Source organism: Pinus tabuliformis, chromosome 1_1 (genome assembly GCF_031772625.1).
Source record: "Pinus tabuliformis cultivar Carrire ecotype Pingquan chromosome 1_1, CPIR1, whole genome shotgun sequence".
NCBI lineage: Eukaryota > Viridiplantae > Streptophyta > Pinopsida > Pinales > Pinaceae > Pinus > Pinus tabuliformis.
Window position 1 is genome coordinate 475,394,484 of NC_142297.1, and position 26,941 is coordinate 475,421,424.

The following is a 26,941-nucleotide window of genomic DNA, read 5'->3' on the forward strand; positions in this document are numbered from 1 at the left end:
AAGTCTTTAAAAATTTAGAGACTTTAGAGCGATGTGGATAATCTCTTGTATAATTCTTGTCATTACATATCAGACATGGATAACGAGGTTTCCTGGCTGCGATAGGGGAATCAAATGATTTCTCTAGAGTGGAATTTTCTTGTTTCTTTTTTTATTCTTCCCCTTTTTCTTACCTCTTGGTTGCTTTGGATTTTTTCCTTTGTTAGATGACATGGCATTAATCTCTGAGGCATGAGTGTTTTCTAATGCATTGGTAGCTTGATTGGAAATAACAAGAGTTTGACCAGATGGTCTTCTTGCTGCCTGTGTGCTTGAAGAACCGATCACACCGTCGCTGGCATGAGAGTCCTTACTCGATTGTGGAGGTGGTGGAATAGTGTAAGCTGGTCTAGGTGCATTGGGGATTTTATCATAGAGCGTGTCGAATTGTGTGTAAATCAAATTCAAGTATTAGGCATGAGAGATAACTTGCTCTTCTGTGGAAACTCCACCTTTTTCCACATCCTCGGCGATTGATGGCAACAAGTACTTTATGAACCACTCAGCTAAAACCTGATCGAGAACATATGTCTTAACCATTCGATGACGACGCCGCCACTCATGAATATGATCTTATATATGGATAGCAGTAGTCTGTTTAAATTTGTTAAAGAGTTCCGTTCTAGTTTCGTATCTAATAGGTAACTGGAAGTGGGTCAAAAAGGTAGTGGCTAAAGTGGTGAAGTTATCGAAAGAAGCTCTTGGTAATTCAATGTACCATTTAGCAGCTGGACCAGTAAGTGTTCTTTGGAAAAGATGAAGTTTGATCGAATCATCATTCAAAGTGTTGGATGAACACCATAAATGAAAGGTTATAACATGATTCGATGGGTCTTCTCTAGGATTTCCATTAAACTTCAGAATATCAGATGGTAACTTGTGTGAAATTACCGGCCACCAAGGCTCATATGAAATTAGATCATTGGTGAGCCAGTTTAAATCTGGTAATTCTAAAGTTGCTACAAATGACAACTGTTGATTCAAGTCGGGTTGAGCATACCCAGGATATGATGAAACTTCCTATGCAATAGGTCTTTGCAGACCAACATAGGGCATCCGCATTTGGTAATGTTGGTCTGGTTGTTGAACAAAACTAGTATAAGGTGGTTGTTGATAACCAACTTGAATTTGTGGTTGTCCATAACCTGCAAAACCTTGTTGCCCAAGACTTTGGTAAGCTTGATACTGACCAAAACTAGGTTGACCTTGTGAACCAAGTCCAAACTGAGGTTGGAACTGTTGGAACTAGAGTTGTTGGAATTGCGGCAGCCACAGTTGTTGAACCCACTGTTGTTAGCTAGCAATGAAAGGTTGACCAGGTAGTCAATCAACTCTAACATTGTTAGTTTGGGTCAATCCAAATAAAGGTATACTAACCTGAGGCTGTTGCTGCACTCTAGAAGCAAATTCTTGTTGTATAGCAACGTAAGAAACCTGAACCTCTTGACTTGAAACTTGTGGTTGAAAGGGAGAAGGATTAGTTTATACCAGTTGAGATACAACAGTTTGAGCTTGTGACTATGGCACAGTAGTAACAACAGGTGTAGTAGGAGTAGTTGACACAGTTTGCATTGGTTGTGTTGGATACACAAGCCTTGGTTGAGTTAGCATTGTTGGTTGCCATTGACAAACTCTAATTCCAGGTTGACTTGAATATTGTGGTAAATTACCATATGGTTGTCCTCCAGAATAAGGAGGATACGATGAATAAGCATATTTCTCTCCATATGGTGGCAATCCAGTATTTAATGGATACACAGGTCTTTGTTGACCAGATTGCCTTGCCTGATATTGATGTGCAGGATCAAACTGTTGAGTTCCTATTAGAGAAGAACCAGGTAGAATTCCCAGTGGAGTCGCCAATTTGTTTTGGGGAGTTCTAGTGTTCTTGGATAAATGCCTAATCCCTCTAGACTAGTAGCTTAATCTAGAAACAACAACATAAAGTATTCTCTACCTTTTCTATAAAAAATATATAAAATAAGAGAACAAAGGACCTACTTGTAGCTTCTGCTTGTTCTTTATCTCCCTTAACCGATTTTGTTTCTCTTTTCCATATTTAAGCCACTTGAGAAATACCTACACACACAGAGAAACAAGAACCCATCAAAGAATATGATAATGATCTATTGATTAAACATATCATGGAATCAAGTACATGATAGGAATATGAAAGCATCAAAAGATAATACAAGCATATGGAAAAAGCTTTGAACACTTTATTAGTAAAAGTAAGAATTACAACCCAATTTTCCTAATTCAACATCATTCCTCCAGTTCAATCCCATCCTGTCCTCACGACAAGCAAGACACTTTGACATCATTACAATACTTGCAATCAACTCAAAACTCATATCAACAACATCTCGCTACTATTCAATAATTTCCAGCCCCCTGATCTCTTAGATGAGTGAAGTTTTTATAGGTGAATGAAGGAGGTTATGCCATTAATGGTGATAATTAATGCCCTCCTATTTTTAGAAATCAGTTCCATGGAAGAAGAGATAAGGGGATTGATGTTCCTTAACTCCCTTCCTCATCCAAATGTGAACTCAAAGGAGTGGGTAGTTTTGAGAAACTTCTAGAGGCATCCGATGGATAAGGAATCTTCAAATCCTCACGAAAGTTCGCTCAAATTCGCCCAGTGCAGGCCAAAGAGGGACCAAGTGTGCTGCATAGCACCCTGTCAATGTATGGTTTGCATTGCAGAACACCCTAATGAAGACCTACCTGCGCTGATCTTCTTAGAGGTAGTTTTTGGATGTTTTCAGTGATAGAGTTTCTTGGGAAGTGTGGCATTCTGATGACTAACTTCTTTAGGCACGTAACAACTGCATTAGGGGTTGATGGGCCCTAATAGTATCAATCTGTAAGTAGGGGTTGATGTGCCCAAATGGATTTGTAACACCAAGGTATGAATTCAAGCGAGAGGAAGCTTTACTAGGACCCCTAAGGTTCAAATGAACAAATTCAAATCAAGAAACAAAATCTGAAGAAGATTAATAGTAGATTTGCACTCTGGAATACAATGAAAGGATATATTTCAAATATCAAATCCAGATCTAAAAAAAACATTGAAAAAACATAATTTCAAAGTGCCATGGCTCTGTCAAGATTAGCAGCCTAGTGACATCATCACTCTAAGGATAGTTAGAAATGAATAGAATCATCACCCTGTAAGCCCCTTCTAGACAACAATGATTGGAAAAAATTAATCAAAAGGAGATGTCTGAGCGAGATCAGGAAATTTTTAAGGTTAATCAGAAAAGTAACAACTTAGAAAACATTGCAATCACTCAGAGAAGGAAAACCAAGAAAAATAAAACTAAAAATGTGAAAAAGTGAAGAGATCTAAAAGATTTAGGGTTGGATCCCTAGTAGAGTCACTAGATCTATTGTAGGAAAATTTCACCTGAGCTAGAAGGCTACTTTTGACCCATTAGATCAGAGGATGATCTACTCAGATGTGTGTGAGGATCTAGCTCTGATTCCTCCCTACACAAGATAACACATTCAAAACTCATACAAGATGTTGCAAAATAAGTGTTGGAGGAGTAGTACTAGTCACCCTCGCATGTTGGTGTGGTATATTGAGTCCGATGTAGAGAAAATCCCACTTCCACTTGATGGTCACGATTCCTCTTGTAATAATAAATAACCTGCACACATGCCCCACTAAACAAACCCACAATAGCCTTCCACAGAGGACTTATTAGTCTAGAAACAATAGGCACAAGTATAACACATAATTCATATCATAGATATAGGAAAGGAACATAGGTCTATTAATAAAAAATGGTAATACAAAAATACATATATCTACAATCAAGAGAGCCCTCTTCTCAAGCCAACAACATAACCTCCTCCTCCAAGTGCAATAAAATATCTTTGATCACCTATGCACAATATTTCAGATTCAAGGAAGTATAGTTCTCTCTCTTTCTCCAAGATTCAAAACTAACCATTAGCCTAACCCTTCAGAATCACTACAATAAATAGGCCTAGAGGCCTCCCCAAGAGGATGAATATGGACACTTGGGATGAAGAGAAGTTAGGAATCTTCGCTAATAACCCACACCAACTCAAAGAAATGATCCTCTAAGTCAATCTCATAGGGAAAGAAAAAGTTTAGAAGCTCATTTGTCGTCGCTAGGAAAAAATAGAGAAATGTAGAAGGCTTTCACTAGGATAACAAGGGTTCCCACAAAGACAAATATCTTTACCCTAATGAACAATATATTCCAATGAATATGCATAAAATTTTCTAGAAACGAGGGCCAAACATCAACAAAAATGTCATAAGTATTAAGGCTCAGTATATTGACTCTATGGAGGAAATTATGCTTATAATAGGTGGGCTTGTATGTGGGCATGTACGTTAATAAGGAGGAGAATCCAAAAATCATGTATAACAAGAAAGCCATGAAAGGTCTAGGATTCAAATATTGAGGGGGACTCAGTCAATGTGGTAGGTGTGATGTAGGATGATGTCACCCCAATGCTTAGGATTGATAACAACACCTTGGACCCGATTTCCTACATATGGAGAGTAAAACACATAGCAGAACCGACCGAGTTCTAAATCCCGGGGTGACCTCGATAGAAAACGCCTCTAAAAACTTTGTAAATGATGTTATGAAAGTCATTTCATTAAGAGTATACTATGAGATTCCATATTTAATAATTTATTTTTTTTAATAATGTTGGACCTCACGTGGATTTTTCTTTTTCATTATATAAAAATGAAATTTTTTATATTATTATTAATATTACAATTAATTTTATATAAAAAATATTATTATATTATTATTCTAGTAATATATTATATAAATATAATATTTATAAATATATATCATATTATATGAAGACTTATTAAACTAAAATATATAAATATATATATAATTATTTTTATACCATCCATATTAATTTCAAAATACTCATTTTCCATTAACAACGAAAAGCGATAAATACATGATTATCTAGTGCTCTGCAACTCTATTCTCTCGACGACTAGGGTTTTCCTAGCCATTGCGGAGTTCATCATTGTTGGTGCCACTGTCGAAGTTCTAGTTTACATATGGTACCCCTTGACTCTCCTTGCAGAATTTTGGAACAACGCTATCGCCTCATAACATGAACATAAACTATTAAGGTAAATATGTATAAATTCATATTCATATATATATAATATGATTCTTTTTTTATATATGAAATATAGATAATTTGGTTGTGAGTTAATATGTAAATTTATTTATTTTGTTGTCCTAGAGGGTAGTTCAATTAGTTAATGCAAAATCTGTAAAATTTTTAAAACTAAGCAGATTCAAGTTCAAATATTTTTTTAAATGTCTTTATTTACGTAAAAAAAAATTAAAATGAAACCTCTAAACATTTAAATTTCTTTAAAATATCAAAAATTTATTTAATATTATAAAATACCATCTTATTAAAAATTATAAATAAGATTTTACCTTTAATAATTTCAATGGCAATAAAGATGAATCATTATATACAATCCTCCATAAGTTTAAGTTCCTTTGGTATACTAGAAAAAAAATATTTATTTTACTATTACATTTATTTATAAGATTTATTTTACTATTACATTTATTTATAAGATTTCATAAATAATATTGTAAAGTACAATCTTAATTAAAAATATAAATAAGGCTTACCTTTAATAATTTCAATTGCAATAAAGATGAGTCACTATATACAATTTAATAAATGATGTTGTCAAGGACCATTTGACAATAATTGATATTCACCTTTAATAATTTCAATCGTAATAAACTTGGACCATTAAATAATTTGTGGAACTTTCCCTTTTCACATATGAAAATGAGTATTTTCTTATTATTAATATGATTAAATTATTTTTATAAATATAAATATATAAATTAGATTTCATTGTTAATAATTTTAATGGTAATAATTGTACTAAAGTTACATCATTATATAAATTTTATATATATATATATATATAATTAAAATTATTTATAAAATAATATAAATATACAAAATATTATTATATTATTATTCATTTTTATTTTAATAATTTTTTTCTATAATATAAATATAATGAATTATTGATTATTAGAATTATATTTTTGGTAAATTAATAATTTATTGGAGTAATCTAGATGAGATTTATAGTTAAATTAGTGGTTGTCATTGCAATATTAAGAGTATGCTCAAGAGCTTGTAAGCAAGATATACCATGAATTTATGACTAAGCAAGAGAAAAACATCATGAGGGTAGGGGAGCCTACTCCTTAAGCTTTATCACAATGGGCCAAAAATGACCCCTAGTGAGATATGAAACTAGGTGGAGAGGATAGCATCTTATTATGCAAGCCGCTTGCTCATCCCATTACAAGACAAATATAATATATATACTAGGAATTGATGACTTAGCAAGAGTCGAAACTTTACGAGGGTGGGATAGCCTAATCCTTCAGGGTTATCACAATGGGCCAAAGATGTCCCACCCATGGGAGTTGAAACTAGGTTGAGGGGATAACATCTCATTGTACCAACCACTAGGTCATCCCACAAGGAGACAAATATAATATATATTATGATACTATTGATAATGATCCAATTTTGAGTGCATGACCAAGCTAGACACCAAATTGATGTATAAGGCCTCCTTGTTTATTGTACCAAACAACACACCTATAAAAAACAATATGATTATTAAAGTCTACGAAAACATACACACTACCCCTCTATATTTGAACCTATAACCTCTTTAACAAAAATCACATATTTTTAGTTATTTAAATTTGATCAAACTTAAATAATGAAAATATATTAAATTTAAAAATATAATAATACTATTTTTTTATAATATCAATAACAATGATAAAATGATAAAATACTCCATTACATCTCATGGAAAAAGAAATTTATTGTTCCAACTTTGTTACCATTCAAACTAAAATATAGATGAAAAGGGAAAGTTAATGCTCCAAACTTTGTTACTTAAGATACGGAATCTCATTTATAGTGATACTCAAATGGTCCTTCACAACAACATAATAAGGGTGCATTTAGCTTGTGATGTGGAACACTTTAAGATGTACATTTAAATTATAAAATTGCATTAAACATAATAGTTTTTGAATAATCAAATTTGAGAACAATGATTTTGAATAAGCATAGCTTTTTAAGTTCAAAGTATCATATCTATGAGAATAAAGTCTCCTATTTTCAATTTGATTTGCTCCTTTTTACTTGAATTTATTTATGTACTTTGAAACATGGGATGAATTCATATAACCACGGAAAGGGAACTTGATACCGCTGGAACTATTGCATGATTGTATGTATGTAACTTGATTCCCGGGAAATTAGAAAAAACTCCCTTGATACAACGATGGGTTTAATTTAATTGGTTCACAACACCTTTATGTTCAAAGGCACGTTGTAAGTTGAATACATTTACCAAAAAAAAAATCAGTCTTCATTTGTCAAATTAGAAAATTGGGATGTTATATATATAACAATTAATATGAACATATTAATTTAAAACGGTATAATTCTGAATAAAAAAATAAAAAAATTATTTTTATGATATTTTTTCATAAAAGAAAAGTAAATATTCATTGTCATAATTAAGTGTCCAAATACAAAAACGGTGGGCATAAACTTTAATAAATATCGTGAATTTTTCTTTTCAAAATTTTAATAGATAACTAAATTCACTTTTTTTCCTATTAATGCTACCTTAGAGCATAGGTTGATCATTCAAAATATATCACGTGCTACGTTAGAGCATGGGTTGATCATTCAAAAAATATCACATTGATTAAATGAAGTTAAGCTGATGTAAAATGGGTAAAAACAATATAATGCTCTAGATGAGTTCTCAATATCCACCAGCATGTGGTATTCCTCATAAATTCATATTATGAAAATTTAACAAATATAGCAATCTAATAAGCCTTCACTTGGTAATTCATAATTCATAGTAGCAATCTAATAAGTATGCAGGTGGCAATTGTATATTTATGGACTTTATTAAGTGCTATCCAATATTACATTCATGGTGGTAATTGGTGGCAATCCCGAGGAGGGACACGTAGCAATGACCGTTTAACTCTTGTCGATTTTTGAATTAAATAGTGGCAGGGTTTTGGTGTGAGGTTTCAATGCAATTTATGTTTTCGACCTGCCCTTTGTACTGGCCTTGGGTTTGAAAACGTGGTCTTTTCACACCTGCCGAGGGTATTTGGAATTCATTCTTGTATTTGCCATGGTCTGGTTCGGCTTTGTGGGTGCGTTGTGCCTTCACTTGGTTCTTGTGATGGTTGGTTAGTGTTGTGCCTTGCTTGTTCTATATGGTGGTTTGTTAGCATTGTGCCTTGCTTGTTCCGTGTGGTGGTTTGTTAGCGTTGTGCCTTCGCTTGCTCTTGTGGTGGTTTACTTTGCTGGTTCTTGGAGGTTTCAGGTCGACTTTCAACCTGCAAGTTGTTTCATCTTTGTCACCCGGCTCATACTTTGTCTCTACTCTGTTCGTGATGTTTTTTTTCTTGATGTTGGTTCTGGTGATGAGTTGGCTCTGTGTAACCACAAGTTCTTTCCTTGCTACTGCGGTGGACGGCTCAACGAACTCGATTTCAGGTAATTTCTTGTTCCAGTTTCATTTCCGCATTTCGTTTTTATGTCTCTAACCCTCTGGCTCCTTGGTGAGCAGGTAAATTTCTCTTATGGCATTCCTGTTGGGAGAAACCCTCTGGCGAGAGTCTCGGTTCTCGTCCTCTGTCGTGGAGTCAGGCCTTCTCCAGGTAAATTCCCGCTCCCTTCTTGGTTTAACTACTCATTGTACTATTGGTCTCGTTGGCCCTACTTAACTGCTGCCTTGTTTTTGTGGTGGTGTGTAGGTCGTTCCTGGGGAACGCTACTCCATGACCTTGTCCTTGGGAGTCTTCGCAAGCTTAGGGAAAATCTGGGTAGGGTCTTTCCATGGTTATATCTTTCCTTTACTTGCTCTATTTTTAGTTGGGTATAACCCTTGGGGTTTCACTTTCTCCGTGTATCTGTATAGTCTCGTGGGTGTTCATACCCTTGCTACTTGACTAGTCTGGGCCTATAATTTGTGGTTTTCGGTCTTCGTGGGTTTCAGAACCCTCTATGGTTTTTGGGTTATATAATTTGTACAATGAACTGTTAAATTGGAAATGAAATGAATGCACAGGTGTGCTTGAATGTTGAATATAAAAGTACCTGGTTTTTTTGTTGAGGAAAGAAAAAAATGTATTGTCTATGTTGGCTTTGCCTTTGTCTGGTTCCTGGTCTGAGATGCCTTCTATCACAAGATTTTTGTCGATGTCATTTGGCTTCTTAATGAGTTATTTCACTATTTTTCTTTCAACACAATGTCTGAAACATTAATGCACAGGAAAAGAAAAATTGTCTTGCTTTCTTAATGACAGGTTCTAGATTCATTTGCTTTCATAGATATTCAAGAAAATTGTAAATTACAAATTCTGTGTCCTCTCTTCTCTCTGGATGGCAGCCCCTCCATGAGGCTCTGGTTTTTCTTTTTCAATGCATTACTAGCAGTTTTTTAATAGTTGATGAACTATTCCTCAGTCATCTAACAATTTCTTTAAGCATTCTCTTAACTAATCCTATATTTATTTGCTTGCTTAAATTTTAAAGAACAATGGCTGTGTTAGCCTTAATTTAAATAAAACAAAAATAAAACAGAATTCAAAATATTTTTCTTTCTTTCCAGCAAAAATAAAATAAACCATTTCCCAGTTGTTGCCTTTTCAGTCGGATACTCTGGCGTCAGTGTTAAGAATTAAGTGGCATAATAAAGACAACCTTAAGTCTCCACCTTAGGTTCTCAACTTCACTCAAGAAATATGAGAGAATGTATAGTAAAGTAAGAAGGTCAAAGAATGTTACAAAATGTTTTTGTTATTGTTGTTAATATGCAGCTTTATTTTAATTAATTAATTAATTTTTATTTTATTTTATTTTTTATTTTTTTGTAAATATAAACGAAATTTATATTATTGTTGGAAGTGTTATATACAATGTTATCATATGAGTTTTTTTCAAAACTTCATCTTACTCGATAGAAAAGATTACATCAATTTGAAACTATAAAGTCAAATACAACTCACAAAAATCAACAAAATTGACAAAAATGACAACATAAACACAACAAGCTAAGATAAAACACCATTGACTATCTGGTGCAAAAGATTGAGTATACAACTTATAAACAACAATATTGTTTATATAACAAGCAACTACAACAATAACAAACTTGATGAGAATAAGACTGAAACAATAAAACAAGTAAAACTATATAATAAAGTAAACAGTAAGTGTAAATTGAAACCTACAAAATTCCTTTTGTTAATCTCCCTCTCCCAATGGTCGCCGATATTCTGGAAACCAACTGCAGTCATTTCCTTAAATTATGGAAACCAACTACAGTCATTTTCTTAAATTACAGAAACCAACTGCAATTAGTTAATTTCTTGTTGGGATCTCCTGGAGTGGTCCATTACTCCCTCTGCAGTTCTCTACCATGATCTGTGGAACATTTGACACATAGCGAACAGAAGCTTGATGGAATCTTGGCTATAAATACTTCTGTTTGGTCCGCAAGCTCACTAACTCAATCCCCTTCAGCCTTACACCATCATGTTAGAGTGAGCAGAGCTTGGAAGTACCTGAGTTTCAGATTTTCTATATTCTTTTTCTTTCTGCTTGTGTGAGGATTGTGTTATGATATTTACCTTCATGGTTGTCTACGTACTAGGAGCTTCAATGTGTTGTTAGGTTTCGGGCCTTTATAAACGTCGCCCACTTGTAGGTTAGTTGGTATCTTTTCTATGAAATTTGCTTCCAAAATTGGGTTCTCATGATGCGCAGAAGTGGAATCAGTCAGTCAATCCAATCTTTGAAGTGAAATCGAGCTCTCTCCGGTGACCGTGTTCCTAAAGACATGCGTCTATGTTTTAAGCTTGTGCACTAAAATTATATAACTTTTAAAGAACAAAACAGACAAGTTGAAACAAATATTCTCGTCAAAGAGGAGACGTCCCAAGTGCAATAATTTTGGAGCAATCAAGACTCTCCATAATGCACAGCTCAGAGCAGAGGTTGAATTGATTGGGCATTCAAGTTTTCAATTCTTTTAAGTGTTTATTCCACATTATAGAATCGTTATTATGCTATCATATGGTATCGGAGCCATTTTTTATCTCTACCTTGGTGTTTATAGACATGTTTTGTTTGGCTAAATGTCATATTTTGAGAATTTTCTGAATTAAGGCATTTATTTGGTAATATGTCTAAATTATGCTCAATTTTATGCTTATAATATTTATTTGGTTTAATTATATGCAATTTGGATAATTGTTGTGAAAATTTATTAACTATGCTCATATTTAATTTGCATGAATTGATTATTTTATGCTCTAATTAAAACATGCTATTTTGGATGAGTATACGAGACCCATCGTTAAATCATATGCATGAATATTATAGTTTTATTTATGCAAATTATCATTATTCTCATATCAAGTTAATTTTTATGAAAGAAATAATGTCTAGTGATCCATAAAATTTTAATTGATTAGAGAATAGCCACAACATCTCTAATTAAATAATATTATATATTATGATTGATTAGGATCACATAAAGAATATTTAGACATTAACTGTAATTAATTATACTAAATATAATAAATTTTATCCCACAGGAACTTTTATTATATTTATATAATTAATTAGGATAAAATATCAAATTATTCATAACTTACCCATAGGAATTATGAACTAATAGTTTTATCATAAAGTTCAAATAAGATAAAATTCATATCAAATTATAATCATAATATACCCTTTAGAATTATGAATTAAGTGAATAATTTGATAAATTATATCATAAAGAATAATTGAATCTACTTGAATTGAAAATTTAGTCCACAAACAATTTTTATGTCATTAGATTCAATTTTAAGTATGATTTACATTGGTAAGGCATGAAATTTTATTGAGGTCTCAAATTTAACATAAGCATGTAATCTTTAATTTTATGCAGTTGTACAACTTGCAAATTTCTCTGAAATTTGTTGTGATATCCTTGAACTTAAGGGAGCTAAATAAAAGGTCTGGAAGGAGAGAGTTCTCCTTCATTTGGGGTGGATGGACATAGTCTATGCTATTAGAAAGATGAACCACCAACACTCACTAATACCAACACTGTAGTAGACATCATGCATTATGAATGATGGGAGCGATCTAATCGCCTAAGCATGATGTTCATTAAGACTAAAATTTCAGCTAGTATTCGTGGTTCTGTTGATCAACATGAAAAGGTTTGAGACTTGCTGAAAGCGATTGATGATCAATTCGTCACTTCAGACAAGGCACTAGCAAGCACCCTAATCATGAAGTTCTCATCCCTAAGGCTCACCAGCATGAAAGGTGTGCATGAGCACATCATGCAAATGAGGGACATTGTGGCTGAATTGAAGAAACTTGAGGTTGAAATATCAGAGTCCTTCCTGGTGCACTACATCCTGAACACCCTTCCGCACCAATACGGACCCTTGAAAATCTCATACAACACACATAAGGATAAATGGTAAATTAATGAACTCTTGACCATGTGTGTTCAAGAGGAAGGGAGATTGGTGATGGAACTGGGAGAATGTGCAATGCTGGCAACATGAGGAAAGGGAAAATCTCAAGCCAATAAGAAATGGAAAGGTAAAGTACCTCCCCAAGCCGATATCAAGAAGGATTCCAAGTGTTTCTTCTATAAAAAGAAGGGACACATGAAGGAGGAATGCGCCAAATTTCAAAAATGGCTTGCGGACAAAGGTAATCCAATCTCGTTTGTTTGTTATGAATCTAATATGGTTAATGTCAATATTAACACCTGGTGGATTGGTTTTGGGTCAACAATTCACATTTCGAATTCCTTGCAGGATTTGCAAAACCTAAGGAAGCCAGTGGGAAGTGAGCAAAGCATCTTATCAGGAAACAAGATGGGCTCGCATGTGGAAGCTATAGGAACATGCTATTTAACTTTAAGCAGTGGCTTTGTTTTAGAATTAGAAAATACCTTTTATGTTCCAAGTTTTTCTAGAAACTTGATTTCAGTTTCAAGGCTTTTACATTTTGGATATTCCTTCAACTTTTCAGAAACATCCTTCAGTTTATTTTATAAATCTAATTTTGTTGGGAATGGTATTTTGTCTAATGGTCTTTACTGCATTAATTTACAAAACAATGTCACTTATGATTCAATGCATGTTCACACTGGCACTAAAAGATGTGTTATTAATGAGGATTCCTCTAAATTATGGCACCAGAGATTAGGTCATATCTCCATAGAAAGAATTAAAAGATTGGTAAATGAAGGGGTACCTAATACTCTGGATTTTATTGATTTTGAGACTTGTGTGGACTGCATAAAAGGAAAGCAAACCAACAAGTCAAAGAAAGGTGCCAATAGGAGTTCAGACATATTAGAGATCATACATATTGATATATGTAGTCTAGACATGGACTCACATGGTCAAAGATACTTCATCTCTTTTATAGATGATTACTCATGATACATGTATCACTACATGCTTCATAAAAAGAACGAAGCATTAGATGCCTTTAAGATCTTTAAGGTTGAAGTAGAGAAACAATGCGGCAATCAAATTAAGATGGTGAGATTAGATAGAGGTGGAGAATATTATGGTAGATACACAGAAGATGGACAAGCACCTGGGCCATTTGCAAAATTTCTTCAAGAGCATGGGATTGTTGCCCAATACACCATGCCTAGTTCACCCGACCAGAATGTTGTAGTAGAAAGAAGAAACCAAAAATTATTGGACATGGTGTGGAGTATGCTTAGCAGCTTCAATATTCCTAAATCCTTGTGAAATGAAGCACCTAATATGACAGTGTATATATTAAACTGAGTTCCAACCAAGGTTATTCCTAAAATGCCATTTGAATTATGGAAAGGTTGGAAACTGAGTTTGTGACATATGCGCATTTGGGGATGCCTGTCCGAAGTGAGAATATATAATCCACAAGAGAAGAAGCTGGACCCAGGGACCATTAGTGGGTATTTCATTGGATATGTTAAAAGGTCTAAAGGTTAAATATTTTATTGTCCATCTCACAACACTAGGATTGTGGAATCAAGAAATGCAAAGTTTCTTGAAAATGACTTGATCAGTGGGAGTGATCAAACCAGGAACATAATTTCTGTGAAGGATCATTCAGAATCTCAACCTTCCACCTCAACTAATAGATTGGTTATTGTTCATATCACCCCTCATGTACAAACTGGTTTTGAACAACCAATTTTTGCAGTTCCACAAGCTGCTGACGACATTCCAGTAGATCAGGTAGTTCAAGAGTTGCCAAGAACTTTTGAACAACGAGTTAAAGCACATACTTCTCAAGAAGATGATGGTACAACATTAAGAAGATCTACTAGACTGTTACAGGGAAAAGTGCCTATGCAGAACTGCTAATCCCACTAAGGCGGGTAGCTACCTTAGAAACAAACAAAGTAAAACTACTTTCCTTTTCCTTTATGAAAGATAGATGAGAGAAGAATAAAGGATACCAAACTCTGTCCTGCGCTTGGTTCCTTGCTCGATTCCTCTCTCTTCTGATAGTCCTTTGCTACTTGCTTTCTTGTATACCCAGCTTCACAGAGTACCTGTAGAATCAAAGCAGCATAACACTATACAAGAACATGGATCTATTATCATAAACAATCTAGGATCAGATGTAAATTGACCATACAAATGCATGAAACATAAATTACACAAGAGTATGGAGGAAAACTTGAATAGCTTTACTGATAATCAAGAAAGAGCCAAGAGAGTTACAACCAGTTGTTCTGACCCAGCATCATCCTCTCAGCAAGTAAGCCCTTCTTCACCTCATGAAAAACTTAGATCACCCAAAACTATGATGTTGCCTCAAGAAACCAACAACAATTCCTTACAAGATGCAAAATTCCAGCCCCTGGATCTCTGGGATGAGGCATCCATATATAGATGTCTGTAAGGGAGATGAGTCGGCTTGTGGTTTGATTAGTGTCTTCCCCCTGATAGTTCTTGCTTCCACTTGGAGATTGATGATCTCTTACTCATCCTTGGTCGAAATCAGAGAGGCAAGTGTCATAAGAGAAGTTTCTAGAAGATTCCATGCTTCTCCACCTCGCAGATTGACACTGCCGTTTGTCTCTTCTCACCCATCGCACCCCATAGAAGGGCGTTTTGAAATGAAACCCACCCACTATGTGTATTTAGGTGAGATGCAATGCACTTTGCCTATGGAGCATGTGAAATGATCCAATTTTGACCAGTTCTGAGTAGTTTTTCATGGAGAACTTTTGGGAGAAGCTGTAATCAATTGACCTTGTTCCTTTAGGGGTTGGAACAACACTTTTAGGGACTTAGGAGCCCTTGGTTTATGGACATTTTATGCTTGGGGTTGCAGTGCCCAAAAATATCTATAACAGTTGCCCCCTAAAGCATGAGGTCGTTAATCTTATTTGATGACGGGTGAAATGATTTATCATGAGGATCTAAAGTTCTTTCAAGCTGGAAGGAGACCTGTAATAGGATACAATACAATACATTATCTTCATAATATTTTCATGATCTAGCTGAGGCAGGCATTCCCATGCTCAGCTTTATAAATTCATTTTCATGTACATAGGACAAACAATCGTCTAAGTGTAGACTGATGATTCTGGAGGAGCCATCATCCCATAGATTGGATGATTATCTGTGCAACAATGATGTACATTTGATTTCTTTATTTTTCTGAATATATATCACAGCCCGTATGGATGAAACTAGATCCGGGGTCTTCAATCTCGTTCGATCTTCACTCAAAGTACAAGTCGTTCCATGTGAGAGATGTTCTGGAGTCGAACATGGAAAGACATCACCTGATTACCAGCCAATGATGTAAGCTGTTAACAGGCACGAGAGGAATCGCCGATAATGATAATGATCCTCAAGGTACTACAACACAATTCACGCGCTGTGAATAAGGGACTTGGCGTCGAACACCACGCAAAATCTTTCAGTTGAAGGCCATTGATGTAAACCTATTGCCGAAAGTGAGAAACTTGCCATTGAGGCATGCAAGCTTCAAAGTACTGAAATGGGTGTTCCTAGATCAACTTCTTGGATAATGAGCTGATGTCGACAAGAAGCGATCCGTTTTAATGGAGGTGAAAACAGTCTTGTGATATGAGGTTCAGGGTGGCGGTCATGAAAGAATGGAGTGTAAATGTATTGCAGCGGGTGAGACATAGGTGAATTCTCTGAGTGACTTCTCTTGAACATATCGGCGACACTAACATGATGGATTGGTAGCATTAACCCCAAATGTGGATGGTGTGATGTGACCATGGTGATGTGACCGGTGAATGAAACAACCCAACCCGACTTGGATGCGGAGTGAAAGTGTCATGTTCAAGAGCGACCTGCTACCAACAATGTTTCTTCAAGTTTTCTTCCCAATTTTTTCCCCAGTCATTGCTGACCAGTACCTCTTTATTTTTTCATGCTTGAGGAGGATAACATATGCTTGTTCTATAATTTTCCCTTCGAGAAAACCCATCGCTATGTTTTAACGAGCCTAGCGATAGTGAAACTCGTTCTTGTCTACTATGGACAAGTTTGTCGCTACTAGGTTTTAACGAGTTTAACGACAAAGATAACTCGGTCATTTTCAATTTTAGAGAGTCTGAAAAGGGACGTAAAGGAAACTCCAAAAATCCTTTTTCGTCATCTAATCCCTTAGGTCCGAAAAAGTATAAAACAATACATAAGGGATGAATTTTCGGTACTTTTAACGAGCCGAACAAAACAAGCGCGCGATATTTTTGTGTAATAATCCCTCAGGTCCAAAAAGATTAAAATCTAAAGGAGGGATAGCACTTCCGGTCACTTTAACGAGCTGGAGATGCCAATGGCTCGACAATATTTTCATTTTTTATGAGTCAGTTGAAAAGAGCTTAAAGGAGACTCGTCTTTGAGGAACGAGTGATAAATTTGGGTAGCAGTTGATTCCAGGTAAGGTTTGGAATTTTCCAATCACGGCAGCGTTACAAGGATGGCTAATAGGATCACTCTTCGTAGCTGTTCCTCAAAAGGGGTAAACAATCAAGTGGAGGTGAATGATTGACCAATACAGAGTGGAGGTGATGATGAGAACACGACCAAGGCTTCAAAGGCTGAAGTACTGCATTCATGATGGTTATTTACCAGAAATTGGTTCATTTTTTAATGAGATTAAATGCTAGGGGAAACATTTGCTCATTGCTTATGTTTATTTTTTAATGAGAATGAAGTCCATGTTAAAACTACTCGAGGCGGGTTTATTTTTTAATGAGCTTGAACCCTGCGGTAACACTGCTCGTGATAAGTTTGCATGCCCCCAACATAATAATGCAAATCGAGGTGCATGCCCCCCAAGCTTCATTGCATTCAACATGGTGGTTGGAATGAAGGTTTACCTCCAAGATCTTTGAAAGTATCGACTTGGATTTTACGATACCAAAATCAAAGACTCGATTTGGAAAGGGGGTTGTTTCATTTTTTAATGAGGTTGACACAGTAAAAGAACTATCCTCATGACTCCTTGTTTCATTTTTTAACGATGTCGACACGAGATAAGAATCGTCCTCGAAATCCACCGTATTTACAGTATTTGATAGAAAATAAAAAACTGAAGGATGATTAAGGTCACTAGAATAATCTTCGTGGTAATCCGGAAGATGGGAACGATGGTGGTAATATTCCCATGGTGCCTCTCCTAACATCATTGATTGACTAATTCCTTATTCTGCAGAATGTTCATGCGACCAAGGATCTGAAGAGGTGCCATATTCCTTAGACCTATCTATCCAAACGCTTGATGAGTGTTGATTTGGGTTTACCCCCTAGGCCAAGAAAATTGATTGCTACAATATTTCTATTATGGCGATGATCCATGCTGACAAAATGTTTAGGAATCTTCCGAATCCATTAGATATAAAAGATTTCATATTGCAGGTTTCCACTGTGGCCACTTCCGCCAAATTACTTTGAGGCAGTAGGGAAAAAGTACCCATTAAGGCAGGGTCTTTTAGGAGGCCTACTCTAATATTTTGAAGCGAATGATTGCTTTCATGGATCATTGGAATGCTTCCCGTAACTTGTGAAGTTTTGGGGAGAAATGTTTGTTCGTCGACGATTATAATTCTTCCTTGGAAGGGAAATGCAATATTCCTGAAGTAGGTCGACACAACTACGGCCATGGCATATATCCAGGGCCTTCCCAGTAGGATGTTGTAATCAAGGTTTCCGTCGATTACTTCAACATCAATTTCTACTATTTTTCCCCCCAGTTCAACTTGCAAGTTACTTAAAATCCCATATGGAGTGTATGATCGTCCATAAAATGCTTTTAACATTGTTGATGATCGCGACAAGGGTAGTGAGCCTAAATTTTTCCAGCAACTCATCGACATAATACATGTAGATGCCCCCTCATCAATAATTGTTCGATGAACAGTTTTGTTGAGGGATTTCACTTGAATGAGGAAAGCTAGTTGAGCTGGTAACTGACGGTCATATCCTTTATGATTAAAGGATACAAGATTGGAATCCGTTGGGTCACTCCCACCTATTATTGATAATAGATCCTGCTTTTGGGAGAGGAAATTTTGTGGTACCTCAAGTGTCGACATAGCAGACAACGGTTGGGCTAGGTCCTCTACTATATTATAATTCTGTGCTACCTTGGCGCGAGGATTAAATGTCAACTTGTGTACTACTCCCTTTGGCGGTTTTATTGTCAGTTCAGGAATGATGGGCGGTGCAACTCCGGTCGAAGTTGTTGTCGAACTACTAGGTTGATCATTATCCTTGTTGTTCGACATCTGTGGATTCCTGTAATCTTTATTCCTTGACGATATCAAAGCATCATTTTGCTGCTTTGAAACAGACAGCATTAGATCTTGGAATGGGGAAGCATTGTTACTAGCAACTAAATTTATTCCTGGATTCGGAAACGGATCTATCAATACCGGCGTGGTTTTTGAGTTCTTGAAGAATTTCTTAAGCTCGGCTCTATGTGGACAATCTCTCGTCCAATGATCCTCAACACATATAAAGCATGGATGACTCGATTTCCTATTTCCGGAGGGTTTTGCAGAAGATTTTTCAGGAGACGACTCTTCGTGTTTTTTCTTCTTCCTTTTTTTTTTCTTCTTGCCTCCTAGTTGCTTGGTTTCTTTGCCTTTGTCAGTAGACACAACATTTATTTCCGAGGTGAGAAGTTCTTCTTTTGCATTTTGACTGGAAATCTTGCGGGCCTTTTTATATGTAGCCTTTGTCGATTTCGTGTCTATCGTATCAATCACGCCATCGTCGACATGAGAGTCATTGTTCGATTTAGGAGGAGGAGGGACGGAAAATTCTGGTCTGGGAGCGTCAGGTATTTTATCGTAGAGTGTGCCAGACTGAGTATAAATCAAGTCTAAATATTGTGCATGAGCAATCACTTTCTCTTTAGTGACGACTCCTCCTTTTGCCACATCTTCTGTAATGGAAGGTAACATGACTTAATAAACCATTCAACTAAAATCTGATGAGGAACATATGTTTTTACCATTCTACGATGACGTCGCCACTCATGAATATGATCGGATATGTGAGTGGCCGTTGTCTGCTTGAAATTGGTAAGAAGTTCTGTTCCCGTTTCGTACCTTATTGGTAACTAAAAATGGGTTAAAAAGGTTGTGGCTAGGGTACTGAAGTTGTCAAACGAAGCTCTGGGAAATTCGATATACCATTTTGCTGCCGGACCAGTTAACGTCCTCTGAAAAAGGCGAAGCCTAATCGAATCATCATTTAGGGTGTTTGATGAACACCACAGATGAAAGGTCATCACATGATTCGACGGGTCTTCACCCGGATTTCCATTAAATTCAGGAATATCTAATGGAAGTTTATGTAGAATCGCCAGCCACCAAGGGGCGTAAGCAATTGGATCATTTGTCAGCCGGTTTAAATCTGGTAATTCTAGAGTTTCCACAAAGGGCAACTATTGATTCAGGTAAGGCGAAGCATACCCAGGATAAGATGGAATCGCCTGAGAAATGGGTCTTTGCATACCAGCAAAATGTATTTGATGCTGGTAACTTTGATAAGGTTGATGGGAATAACCATTATAGTATGGTTGTTGATAACCGCTTTGGAAATGCGGTTTCCCATTACTTACAAAGACTTGTTGCTCGGGTCCTTGATATGATTGTTGGAATTGTTGTTGTTGAGATTGAACCAGCCATGGTTGTTGGACCATTTGCTATTGCCCAATACTGGATGATTGACCAAGATGCGGAGTCATAGTACTTGTTTGAGCCTGAATCACTCCAGATAAGGAGGCACTAACCCGAGGTTGTGATTGAGTCATTGAGACAAGAGGTTGTTGTATTGCAACCTGAGAAACTTGGGGTTGACATAAAACAGGCAGCGCTTGTATTTGCGATGCAGTCACCATAGCAAGTATAGTGGGAATATTCGACACAGGGTGGACTAGTTGCATTGAATATACAACCCTTGCTTGCTGAGGCAATATTGGTACCCAACCGCTGGATGTAATTCTAGTTTGACTTGAACTTTGTTGTAAACTCCCATATGGTTGTTCTCCGGGAGGGAACAATGAAAAGGCATACTGCCCTCCATATGGTGGCAATCCAGTACTTAAAGGGTAGATTGGCCTTTGAAGACACATTGGATCAATTTGTTGAGTTTCAGCATAAGAAATACTAGATGATAATCCAGATGAAGAAATAGGAACTGACCATGTCGTCGAAACAGTCCCTGATTGGACTCCGGCTTGTTGTTGATAACTTGCCGGGACAGATGGTATACCGACGAACATCGTTGGAGTAGCAGCAGGAGGCTCTGCCGTTGCTGCGTCGGATGACACAGTCCTAGATGTCGATGGTTGCTCAAACATATCTAGTCTATCCAAAAGATTTTCTAGCGATTTCGATTGACTTTCTTCAACGATTGCAAATTACTCGATGAACTAAAAATCAAGGGGAAATATGTTTCCAAATTAGATGAATTTTAGACGCTTTGACACAACTTGGTTTTCCAATTTTTAAGAGTCGAGAACATAGAAAATTTTAGGGGCGAATGTTCGCCCTTTGGCAAAATTAAGGGGTTTTAAATTTTTAGTGGGCGAATATTTTGTATCATAGTACATTTTTACAAATCACCTCAAATAGTCCACCTTATATTAAGGGAGAGGGTAAAAAAGGTAAATTAAGCCCTTGAAATTAGGAGTTACAACCTTCCATTCGCCCATTTTCAAGAATAGGTTTTATTTAAGTGAATCCTATGGGCCAAAGGCCCAAATACCATATTTATAAAAGAGGTATGGTAAATTAACAAAAATATAAATAAATGAGAGGTATGGTAAATAAATAAAACAATTTTTATATTTACTCCATATGTCACCTTATATACATGCAAGGGTGTAAACAAATAAAAATATAAGTAAAGTGGAGGTATGGTAAATAAATAAAACAATTTTTATATTTACTCCATATGTCACCTTATATACATGCAAGGGTGTAAACAAATAAAAATATAAGTAAAGTGGAGGTATGGTAAATAAATAAAACGTCTTTTTATACTTACTCAAAAGGTATGGTAAATAAATAAAAATATAAATAAACTAGACGCATGGTAAATAAATAAAACCTCTTTTTATATTTAGTCCATAACCCTCGTTCTATTTATGAAGGCTCAAGAAAGAGGTTTTATTTAAGTGAATCCTATGGGCCAAATACCATATTTGTAAAAAAGGTATGGTAAATTAATAAAAATATAAATAAACGAGAGATATGGTAAACAAATAAAACATTTTTTTATATTTACTCCATAAGTCACCTTATATTTACGAACACTCAAAAAATGCGTTATATTTAGGTGAAACCTATGGGCATAATACTATGAGACAAATACCATGGACTAGATTGTTATTAATACAAGGCAAAAAAACATTATTAACCCTAATATTAGTATTAATAAAAATAAAAATGGCACATGGTATTGACCCATGGTATTCACCAAAATGGCACATGGTATTGACCCATGGTATTCACCTAGAATGTAGCCTATTTAAATGGGGGAATTAAACCAGCATAGATCCATCTTTACTCTGGATCTACAAGAGGTATCAAAAATCGTGATATGCAAACAAGCATAGAGTGAAAAGATATTTGATCGATCAAGAGTAAAAATGGATGTTGTAATTTAATGTACGTTAAACATTTTAGCTTGGTTAAAATAAAAAATAAAATAAAAATCAACTATTAATTTTATTAATTTTTATAAATTACTAATAGTAATTTTTAAGCTCCAGGTTTATGATAACCCATGGTATTGACCCATGGTAATACCATGGTATTCATGTGAGAATAGAGTATTTAAAGGGGAAATTCTATCATCTTAGATCCATCTTAATTCTGGGTCTACCAAGTGCTCAGAGGGATAAATAGATTTCATCGCCGTAAGAGTGGTAGATGTGGAGTTAAGATGGGTATAGGTTGGTTTTTATGATAATGAAGATATTAAATAGACTTAGGAAATTATATTGTAAAAACATCTTAAGGTCAATGGTTAAAGCATAGACATTGGACAAGTATATTTGTATACTTTCGTTTTAAACTGAAACAAATCCAGGGCTAAAAGGAATGGATTGATTGCACTAGTCATCCTTCTATAACTTTCCAACATATGTTGGAGGGCTAAAAGGAATGGATTGATTGCACTAGTCATCCTTCTATAACTTTCCAACATATGCTGGAGTAAACAGATTGTAATTTGGGTAATTTTTCTAATTGCAAATAGGAACATAGTTGTGTGATTTGGCAGGGTGGTTACGAGTTCCCTAGAAGTGATGAACTTGAATTTTTCTTGGTTTTATATATAGTATTAGGTTTTTTCTCATGCTTTCTATGAATGGCACAGGTGAATTTTATCCTACAACCACTAGGTTATTGATATGTAATTTCGGTAATTTTGATTTCAAAAGATATTTTAAAGAAATGCAATGATTTCATTTGTGTATTCAATAAACACAAGATTTCATAATTGAGTAAAATATTCTCCATGCCTAGTGAGAGATTCGCCAAAAAATTATATATACATATCATATTATTGATAAAATCGCCTTCCATTGTTCCTATATACCATGGAGATTCACCCATTTATTATACATGTAAATATTGGGGGGTTTCTTAAAATTTTCCCTGGTCGAGAAAAAACAAAAGATGACTCTAGTCGCCTTCGATTTTTAATGAGCCTGAAGTGACAAGTGCTCAGATGGACCTTTTCCGTTAAGGAGTCTGAAAAGGAACGAAAGGGACTGCTCTGGAAATCTAGGCAGAGGGACTACCAAACCAATCGCAAAACTGCAGAATACTTTTTACGGTACGACAGTCAATCTTCCCAAATGTTGTGTTCAGTGCATTGCGATCGATAGGGCGGCAGACACGACTTCCTATGGATAAAGTATTAGCCTATTATGGTCTCCCAAAATATACTCAACGGTACGTGGGAGCACAAGTCCGTACTGGCACTTATCATCTCAAAGTGGAGGAATCACCCAACCAACAGTGAAAACAATAGTTACCAGGATTTACGACGCTGGAATACGTCTCTAGCCTAGACTTCTAGATGTTGTGTGTTAGGTTCCAAAGCATTGTTAGATTCATTAAATTTATTTTATAGTTGATCTTTCTTAAGAAATTTTCTTTCAGGTTCACCGCATGATGTAGATGTACAATTCCTAAAATGCAATCTAAGATGATAAACAGTTGTTTTATCTTCTTTGTGAAATGAAAATCCTAGCTACTAAGGAAAGAGAAATGGCATTCTTTCAGCAAAGAGCATAGAGCACACACTATATGCATTGTCCTAAATCAAACCAATCAAACAGCCTAAATGCAAATGCACATGCATGTATTTGTTTTCAGCCTTCTTAATATGTGAATGATAAAAAGAAAGCTAATGCGCAAATCTGAATTATTTTTCAAAGCGGCAATTACTAACAAGTTTCTTTTCAAAATCAAAATGAAGACAATGACAACACTTTTTGATTTGGAAATGAGAACTTGCTTTCGACACTAGAAAAACTATTAATTTAGATCAAATACAATAGTAATAGGGTAATTGACTGTCAAGAGAAATCAGACTCTCTTCTATGACTGAAAACGACACTTGCGACACTTTCAAATCAAGAAACAACAATACAATTACGTTACTTCTTTGCAAAGGAGAATTGAAAATGACTCAACAAATACACAAAAACGTTTACAGTTCTTTGCACAATGGAGTCGGAATAACAGCAAGGAAAGGGGTTTCAAACAGAGGTGTACTGACTACAGGAAGCAAAACTCTTGAATAGATCTGAAAAGAGTGAACACAGAAACCAAAATTTAGGAACAATGCCTAGTCTGATCAACGCACCTATAACACAATGAAGTTGAAATGCAACGCACCTACTACACTTGGTAAGTGCGCTGAATTTGAGATTCACAGAACAGACAGTGCGCTAGACCAGGGACAAGACTTTGCTTGGGTTCTGAGTCACAGTTTGCAGTTCAGTTCAGGGATTTTGGCCGAGCAAGTGGTAATCAGTAAATCAATCACAGGGGTAGATCTAATGAGGTTACTAGAGCCACCATGAGGGCAATTAGAAATTTTGTAAATCAGTTGTTTAATTCATAAACAAAACTCGGAGATTGACCGAAGCAGCATTTATCTACTTTGCATTTGCATAGCAAATGCAGTTCAAAGGCTACCTTGCTCAACTTCAGGCTTCATTTGTAAGTTTATAAAGTAAACAAATGTAGATAAACAAACAACCCAGTCGCTCCCCAGCGGAGTCGCCATTTTGTTACAGGGAAAAGTGTCTATGCAGAACTGCTAATCCCACTAAGGCAGGTAGCTACCTTAGAAACAAACAAAGTAAAACTACTTTCTTTTCCTTTATGAAAGATAGATGACAGAAGAATAAAGGAGACCAACCTCTGTCTTGCTCTTGGTTCCTTGCTTGATTCCTCTCTCTTCTGATAGTCCTTTGCTACTTGCTTTCTTGTATACCCAGCTTCACAGAGTACCTGTAGAATCAAAGCAGCATAACACTATACAAGAACATGGATCTATTATCATAAAAAATCTAGGATCAGATGTAAATTGACCATACAAATGCATGAAACATAAATTACACAAGAGTATGGAGGAAAACTTGAATATATTTATTGATAATCAAGAAAGAGCCAAGAGAGCTACAACCAGTTGTTCTGACCCAGCATCATCCTCTCAGCAAGTAATCCCTTCTTCACTTCATGAAAAACTTAGAGCACCCAACACTATGATGTTGCCTCAAGAAACCAACAGCAATTCCTTACAAGATGCAAAATTCCAGCCCCTGGATCTCTGGGATGAGGGATCCATATATAGATGTCTGTAAGGGAGATGAGTCAGCTTTTGATTTGATTAGTGTCTTCCCTCTGATAGTTCTTGCTTCCACTTGGAGATTGATGATCTCTTACTCATCCTTGGTCAAAATCAGAGAGGCAAGTGTCACAAGAGAAGTTTTTGGAAGATTCCATGCTTCTCCACCTCGTGGATTGACACCGCCGTTTATCTCTTCTCGCCCATCATAGTCCATATAAGGGATTTTTGAAATGCAACGCACCCACTGTGTGTATTTAGGTGAGATGCAACGCACTTTGCCTATGGAGCAGGTGAAATGATCCAGTTTTGACCAGTTCTGAGTAGTTTTTCATGGAGAACTTCTGGGAGAAGCTATAATCAGTTGACCTTGTTCCTTTAGGGGTTGGAATAACACTTTTAGGGACTTAGGAGCCCTTCGTTTATGGACATTTTATGCTTGGGGTTGCAGTGCCCAAAAATGTCTATAACATAGACCAAAGAGATCAACAATTCTTAATGATTATGTTGTGTATCTAGAAGAATCTGACTACAACATTGGAGCCGAAAATGATCCCAATTCCTTTTTAGAAGCCATGAGTTGAAAAGAACCAGAATTATGGTATGATGCCATGAAGGAAGAGATGAATTCTATAAAGAGTAACGAAGTCTGGGATCTTGTTAAGTTGCGTAATGGTGCAAAATACATTGGATGTAAATGGGTCTTTAAGACAAAGAAAGACTCATTAGGAAACATTGAGAGATACAAGGCAATACTTGTTGCTAAGAGATTCACTTAGAAAGAAGGAATAGACTGCATGGAGACTTTCTCCTGTATCTAAGAAAGATTCCTTGCGCGTTATTATGGCATTAGTAGCCCATTTTGACTTGGATTTGTAACAAATGGATGTGAAAATGACATTTCTCAATGGAGATCTAGAGGAGGAGGTTTACATGAAACAACCTAAAGGATTCCCCTCTAGTGATGGTGAGCAATTGGTTTGCAAGCTCAAGAAATCCTTATAGGGTTTAAAACAAGCATCTCACCAATGGTATTTGAAATTCCATAATGTAATTTCTTCTTTTAGTTTTGTAGAAGACATTTGGATCAATGTATATACCTAAAAGTCAGTGGGAGTAAAATTTGTTTTCTTGTTTTATATGTGGATAACATTTTGCTAGCAACCAATGATAAGGGTTTGCTGCATGAGGTGAAACAATTCCTCTCTAAAAATTTAAATATGAAGGACATGGGTGAGGCATCTTATGTCATTGGCATTAAGATCCATAGAGACAAATTTCAAGGCATCTTGGATTTGTCTCAAGAAACCTATATTAATAAAATTTTAGAGAGGTTTCGGATGAAGGATTGTTCACAA